The sequence below is a fragment of the Alligator mississippiensis genome, chromosome 8, assembly GCF_030867095.1.
Source record: "Alligator mississippiensis isolate rAllMis1 chromosome 8, rAllMis1, whole genome shotgun sequence".
NCBI lineage: Eukaryota > Metazoa > Chordata > Crocodylia > Alligatoridae > Alligator > Alligator mississippiensis.
The window spans coordinates 47,214,056-47,221,132 of NC_081831.1; the positions used below are offsets into that span (position 1 = coordinate 47,214,056).

At 42.2% G+C, this 7,077-nt stretch overlaps 1 pseudogene; it reads right to left on the minus strand.

Annotated features, from left to right (window-relative positions):
* LOC102560295 (leucine-rich repeat transmembrane neuronal protein 4-like) overlaps positions 1–5,729 on the minus strand; it is a 53,210-nt pseudogene extending 47,481 nt beyond the window's left edge.
* Between the last annotated feature and the right edge of the window lie 1,348 nt (positions 5,730–7,077).

A 7,077-nucleotide genomic window follows, 5' to 3' on the forward strand; every position in this document is an offset into this window, starting at 1 on the left:
CCAATTGAGTGGCCTTAGTTGTGTTGCCTCCCTTCTCTGTGCCTCAGTTAAGAATGGAAGAGCTGCCATTTACTGGGTCATAGGTCCATCTTACCCAGTATACTCTCCCAGACAGTGGCAGAGTGCATACTGAAAGGGAGAGTGAACAGGGTATGACCAGGGTTTTTCCCATTGTTCTTCTCTCACTTGCAGCCTCCAGCATTTAAGGTCTAGCAAGTTCTGATTCAGAGGCTGTACCCCAAACTCCTGTGCTCAATAGCTATGGATGCACCTCCAAGAATTTGTCTCATCCCTATTTAAATGCGGCTAAACTGCCACAAGATGCTATGCAAGCTGACAGTGAGTTCCACACATGAATTACACACTTGTTAAAAAAGAACTTCCTTTGTTAGTTTCCCCTCCTCACAGTGGGATCTCAGTACTCACCTTCCTTCCGCTTCGATGTCTACTACTAAGGGAAAGCTCAGCAACTTGATTATCTTTATGTTATTAATATAACAAAGAGAGAGAGAGAATAGGCTATACTAGGAGCTGTATTCTGGCATTGTTTGCTCTCTCCCCTGAACAGCCCCACCTTCCAAAATAGAGGATAACATGATGGACATGGTATACAGCTGTTAATAGCAAATGAAACAGAAGTATTATGTGGTATAGCATATGCTTTAACCTTATTTCACACAATACAAGTAGAGTGCTCTGTCTTCCTAAATGACTAAAATACTTCGGTTAACATTTTCTGTTTGAGTCTCCCTTTGTTGAAATGGTTTTAGTAAGTGCTTGACTTTTGGTTATAATTTTCTTTTCTTCTTTGGATTTGAGGTTATAGTTCTATAATTTTAAAACCAACTGTTTGTGAAAGTCTCTAGATTTTGAAAGAATATGAATACACTTTAATATAAACTGTATCCAAGCTAATATTCTGGTTTGCTTTGGTAACAATATGTAGCTTGGCATTCTAATGTAACTTGTCTAGCTCAGAGCTGACTTAGGATGTGTTCAAACTGATCCTTTAATTCAAGTACTGTATTAATTCTTTTACTTAAAAATTAGCTGAGTCATTACTTTGTCTTAAATGCCTCCTTTTAACCTACATTTTAAGATAGCAGCTTGCAAATCACTACCACTTGGTGTTGATCAGGGCCAAGTACTTGCACTGTCCAATATCTGAGTATTAATTTATCATACTGCTCACTGAGTAGTAATTTATCTGACTGCTTATCCCTCTTCTCCCTTTCCTCTCCATCTAGGTTTCACTTTTATGGCTTATCCACCTGTTAGATATTGTCTGAAGTCTACGTTGTGAGCTCTATGGGGCATGGGCTGTTGTCCTGTTTACACAATGCCTGGTATGATAGGGTCCTGATGGTTGTTATCACAATAGTAGTAATAAATTACTTATGAGCTGTATGCTTCTCTGCAAAGACATCATCATCATTATAAATCAGCCACCACTGCTCAGTGTATTTACTATCTACAGCCAAAAATTAGGAGGGCTCCCCCAAGACAGGGCTTCAGGTGAAGGCAAAGAAACTTATGGCAAGACACAATGGCAGGAAGCATGCCCCTTATCCTCAAGGATGGATAGTTAATACATCATGAAAGCAAAACAGATTAATACAAGTGAATGGAAAGACTCTTCAGTTTGAGGTGCAACCCAGAACAGTCTTCCAATGTGGTATGAACCTTCCACAGGTCCCCAGACAATTCTTCCCCAAGCAATTTTGCAAAGGAAAAGGACAGTTTACCTGGATTAATCCCTTGTTCAACTGGACATGGTGGGCTTCATATCTTCACACACACGGCTCACATGACCATTTGTCAAATTTTGTTACTTGCATTGTGGAAAGACCTAGAGACTCAAGCCCTTTTGTGCTAGGCACAAATGCCAAACAAAACAAAGATCAATTTTTTCAGTGGAGAGCTTCAAAGATAACAGGTAACTGATTTGTTCAGATCAGAAATGAACTCAATCTTATCTCTACTAATAAACAGAGCATACAGGCCTCAAGCTGCAACTAGATCCATCTCTAGTGAAATCAATGGCAATCTTCAGAGGCACAAGGACCCACATTTATGGATCTACAATTGCAAGATTGAGACCTATTTAGGCTTTATGGGACCCAAAGCATTGTAACAAACCAGATGGATCTGTTTCTTAACTAACCTCCTACAGCATCCACGTGACTTGAAATGCTATTGCTAATTATTCTTATCACAGAATAGTGGGAATCTTGGGAAGATCTGAAGGAAGAGAGAGCTCTTGTATTATTGAAGTGTGAATTATCAGTGGGGAAAAAGCCACTGAAGGAATAAGAGGTTGTAAGACTAATAAACTATGGGCAAACAGTTAGTGGAGTTTTCACTCCAGGCCACGAGACAAAGAGCAACTCCAAGACAAAGTAACTGCTAAGAAATGGAATGCAGGAAAAACATTCATGGGTTTTTTTGCTTGTTTTATTTTTCCCCTTTATGAAAATGAAAAGTATTAATTAAAAAAAACAAAACAAAACAGAACAGAACAGAAGAAGCCTATGCCAATTAAAGTAACTGATAGAAATTTGTGGTTGTTCTGAAATATTTAATACCGAGTGTTGAGTATTTTATGCAAGAAATATTTGTGCTTGTACTGGCGCTTCATTTTAATGTACAGAAACATATTGGACCAGAATTGTCTACTGCCAGTAGAAGCCTCTTAAATGAAGCCTTGATGATCATGCTCCGTAGAAGTTAGTAGGATTTTCACTACCTTTATGGGTAAGTGCAGATGTCACACTTAAATCAACCTAGCCCTCGTTAGGTCAATCTAACTGTTGATCTTTACAGACATTCAGGGAGGTTAGTTCTGGCAAAAAAAACTGGCCAGACAGATCTTAATTAGTTCACCCAAGGCAGCAAATTATGTCAGATCAGGAATGGTTTAAGCCCAATCTGCTGAACATCTGCACAAGTTCAGAGCACAGTCCTGAGGCTGGAAAAGCCCGGCCACTAGCCCCAGCTCTGCGGCCACACTCCTTTGACCCTCACAACCCTGACTGGGCTATTTTCAGCCCCCAGACTCCCCCACTCCTGGATGGGCAACAGCAAACCCACCAAACCCTACTCCGTACAGATCCACCAGCACCTTCAATGATCCCACCAACCCCAAATTACTTAGATTGGGATTCCCAACATATCTCCCAGCACTGGTGAACATGTGCACAAGCTACACCTGAACTACAATCACACAGCTTCAATTAAGTCACATTATCATGGATCAGGTGTGGCTAATATCTTCACGTACTATTTGTGACTAGCTTTTTAAAAGAGATTCGCTCGTTAGCAAATCTGTCTATCATTGTCACAATGAGAATGGTTGGGTGCTGACTGCTTGGGAAAGTAGATTCCCGCATGTGGGCTCTGAGAAACTGAGAAGATAACTGTAGGATCCCTTAAAAATCTGGGCCACAAAAGGCAAGAGGTAACAGGTAAGGCATGACATCTGGATCTAGTTCCTAAGTCCCTTAAACCTTTAGGAAACTTGGATAAAAGGTATGGTTCAAGACACACTGGGAATAATGGCCGAAACGCAGTGTTACATTTCCTGTCCTATCTTTTGTTAAGGAAGGAAATGTTGAGTTACAGAAATGGGATTGAGGCAACCAACGAGCTCTGCTTTAGCATACTTTTACAGCAAGTTGTAGCTTGTAATGGTCTATCAACATTAAGCAAGACTTGCATCATTTCTGGATTGGGGCTCCCATGTTCAGACCAGGCATTTACTCTGCCACAGGGTCATTGCATGCCCTTGCACATTCTAAACCTCATGTTTCCAATCCCACCTAGCCCCAGTCCAGCTCCTACTGGAGTAAATGGGAACTAACCGAAATTCTCAGCACAGGCCATACCCGGTCCTAATGCCTGACTTGGAGTAGAACTAACAGGCTTCATACCAAAACTAATTATGAGTGTGGAAGAGGGGCGCACTGAAGAAGCCTCTGGAGGCCTCTTCCAGTGACACTTTTCCATGATCCTATTTGAAATTCTCAAGCAAAACTTGCCTATAAATACAGAAACATTCTTCATCAACAGTAGAGCCCTTGGATGGATAAACAGGGACGGCCTTGTACCAGATAACTCGAAAGGCAAGACAGATGTGTTATTTTGCCTTGGTAGTGCTGAGAGGGACTCTTCAGTGACCTGATGAAAAATGTTTTTCATTGAAAAATTTGTCTAACTTTACTGGACCAACTCCATGGCTGGGATAAAGATCACTGACAAAAATCCTTGCGTCTTGCATTATTTTGCCTTCTAATTTGTATGCTGCATACTTTTGCTATACTTGCTGTCCAAGCAGGTAATAGGGCTTTATCTAACCTCAAAATCGCTATACAACCAAACTGTCTAAGAACCAAGATGCAAATCACAAACTGAAATCTCTAATTGTTCATCTTCAAGCAGTACAAAGCCCAGCTGGATTCCATGCCATAGTTAGCTTGTATTTGTAGCTAATATTGAAGTACCCTTCTTCAACTTCTTGTTTTTCAGTATATATATAAATAAAAATCCTTACACCACTGTTCTCCCCTTTTTAAGGCACTTGTGCAAATGCTTCTTAAGTTCCTCTAGCTTAATTTTAATTTCCACTTCAAGAATTACCTTTTGGTGCAAGTACTTTGCACATCCTCCAAGTCCAAAGTTTTCCTTCCTCTTAAACTTTTACCATGCATAAAATGTGCAGCAGCACACAACATAGAAACAGCTGCTTTTCTGTCCTGCTTATCAAGTTGCATTGCTTTTGCTAGTTTGTTGGCACAAGGGACCCAACACAGTCAGCTGACTGATACTAGGGTAAGCACCACACCACCTCAAGTTTAGTCACAATTTCTAGTCCAAGATGACAAAATAAATCTTTGTTACAGTGAAACAAGAGGACAAAGCAGTAAAAGGTAGCAGTGAAAGTTTGCTGTTCTTATCAACACTAACTATAAAAGTTGGAAGGCCAATTCCTTCTTACATCTGTGTAAATCCACAATAATTCCAGGGTACTGGTTTCAAGTTGGAGTTGCACCTAATTTAACAGGAGTACAGATGAGGACAGATGTGGCCCAACAGACAGCATTCAGAACAGGAGATCTTTTCAGAAGCAGTGTTGCATTAACATGCAGGATGACCATGCATACACATACACATAAATAACATATTCACAAAACCCAACACCTTAATTCTATACAAAACATAAAGAGCTTTGGTTGTCAGGCCCAAACATTTGTCTTTTGTGTTGCAAAGCACATTTCTTTTACATTAGAAATTTCATTCAGCTCTACCTATTTCACTTTGGGGCGGTGTGAAATGGGATATATATCCCAGGAACTAAGCATGTGGTTCCTGCTTACCTGATATCGGAGCACCATTTCCACTCCCTCTCTGGATCACAAGTTCTGTCCCACTCTGGCTTGCAACACCGAGCTGAATATCCAAGTTCAAAGTCAGTCTGGTGTTTACAGCCTTTGTGCTTCCAGTTGCAGTAAGTCTGGAAACACAGAAACCACAACTTCCCTATTAATTCGCATTAAGATATCCAGCACTCAAAGAATCTCTCTGTTCTGTGGAAATGCTTTTCCTTCTCTTGCCCAGTCACCTGATTTTTCTTTTACCTAGGATCAGTTACTAGATTTTTCCTTTTTCCAGACATTTCCTCAGGCATGAATTAGGGGATCGAATGTGTTTGCAAGCATGCATTACATCACCATTCTAATAGTTGAGTAAGAGTTTGCTACTCAAATTGGGAATTACTTTCTTGAAATGGTTTGTGCTAAGAGTGTCTCACTATTTTCTCCAGCATTGGGCCTGACCCTGAGCTGAGTTCCATACATAGAGATGTTTGCAGCATTGCCAACATGGATGGTTCAAACTCATGCGATTTACAAATTATTATTACTTTTTTTTATTGGCCTCCAGTTTTTTTCAGCTGATAGGGTATATGTGGGTCATATTGTCAGCTTTTCTTAACAACAACCAGGAAGGGTGTTCTCCCATACAAACATGATTCCAGGCATCCTGGCTTTAAAGGAACACGACAGTTCACCAGGGATCCTAGTTTTCTGTTCAGTGCAGAAAAACACAGATTTTCTCATTTTAAGGGCAGGACCTGGCAGAGCAGGGTGAGGAAGCCCAGTGAGCCCCATGCCACCATGGTGAGGCACCCCCTGCCTGCCTGGCAGCAGCAGGGGTGGCAGCATCATGTTGTGTCCCGCACTGGTGCCAGGGAGAACTTTGCCATGGTGGTGTGGGGCTCATGGCAGTGGCACCAAGCCTTCTAGCCCACCCTGCCAGATCCCGCCCACAGGACCAAGGAGGCCCCCAGGGGGAGGTCAGCAGAGCGGGAAGCTCTGAGCCTACAGCCGCCAGCCTGCATCTGCATGCCCTCATGGGCTCTGCTCCATTGGTGCCACTCATGGGGAGGGGGAGCTGGGCTCCGCGCTCTGTTCAGGCTGCAGCAGCCCCTGCCTCCCATGGTTGGCAGCCAGTGCTCAGGCACTGTTGGTGGGGGGCAGAAGGCTTCAGACCTGGGTTCCCAGCCCCATAGCCCTGGCAGCTTGCGTCCCGCCCTCGCAGGGCTGTGGGGTGCAGGGGCTGTGGGTGGGGAGTGAGGGTTAATGGCATGAGCTGGGTACCAGCCTATCAGGGCTGCTCACTGCCACAAAGCAGCTGGGGAGGACAGCTGCAGCTGAACCTGCATTCTGGTGAACGAAAGGGACAGGGGAAGCTCTGATTTTCCAAGATAAGAAACCCAAAATCAAATGCTAAAATTTATAGGCATTTAGAATTTAGTTTGTTATAGTGATTGAGAAACTGGTAGGCTTCCAAATTGCTTTAAAATTGTAAATATATCAATAAAACATTGTGTTCAAGTGATATACACACACATGCACGTGCGCACACGCACAAACACACACACACGGCTACACATATGCATATACAAATATAATGGTGGTCATTTAAATCATGGGAAAGCTGAAATTTTAGGTTTTTAATTGGAGAATTTGCTATTTTTATCAGAGAGTTTGCAACTTTTAAACAGTGAAAAGCAGAATCCCT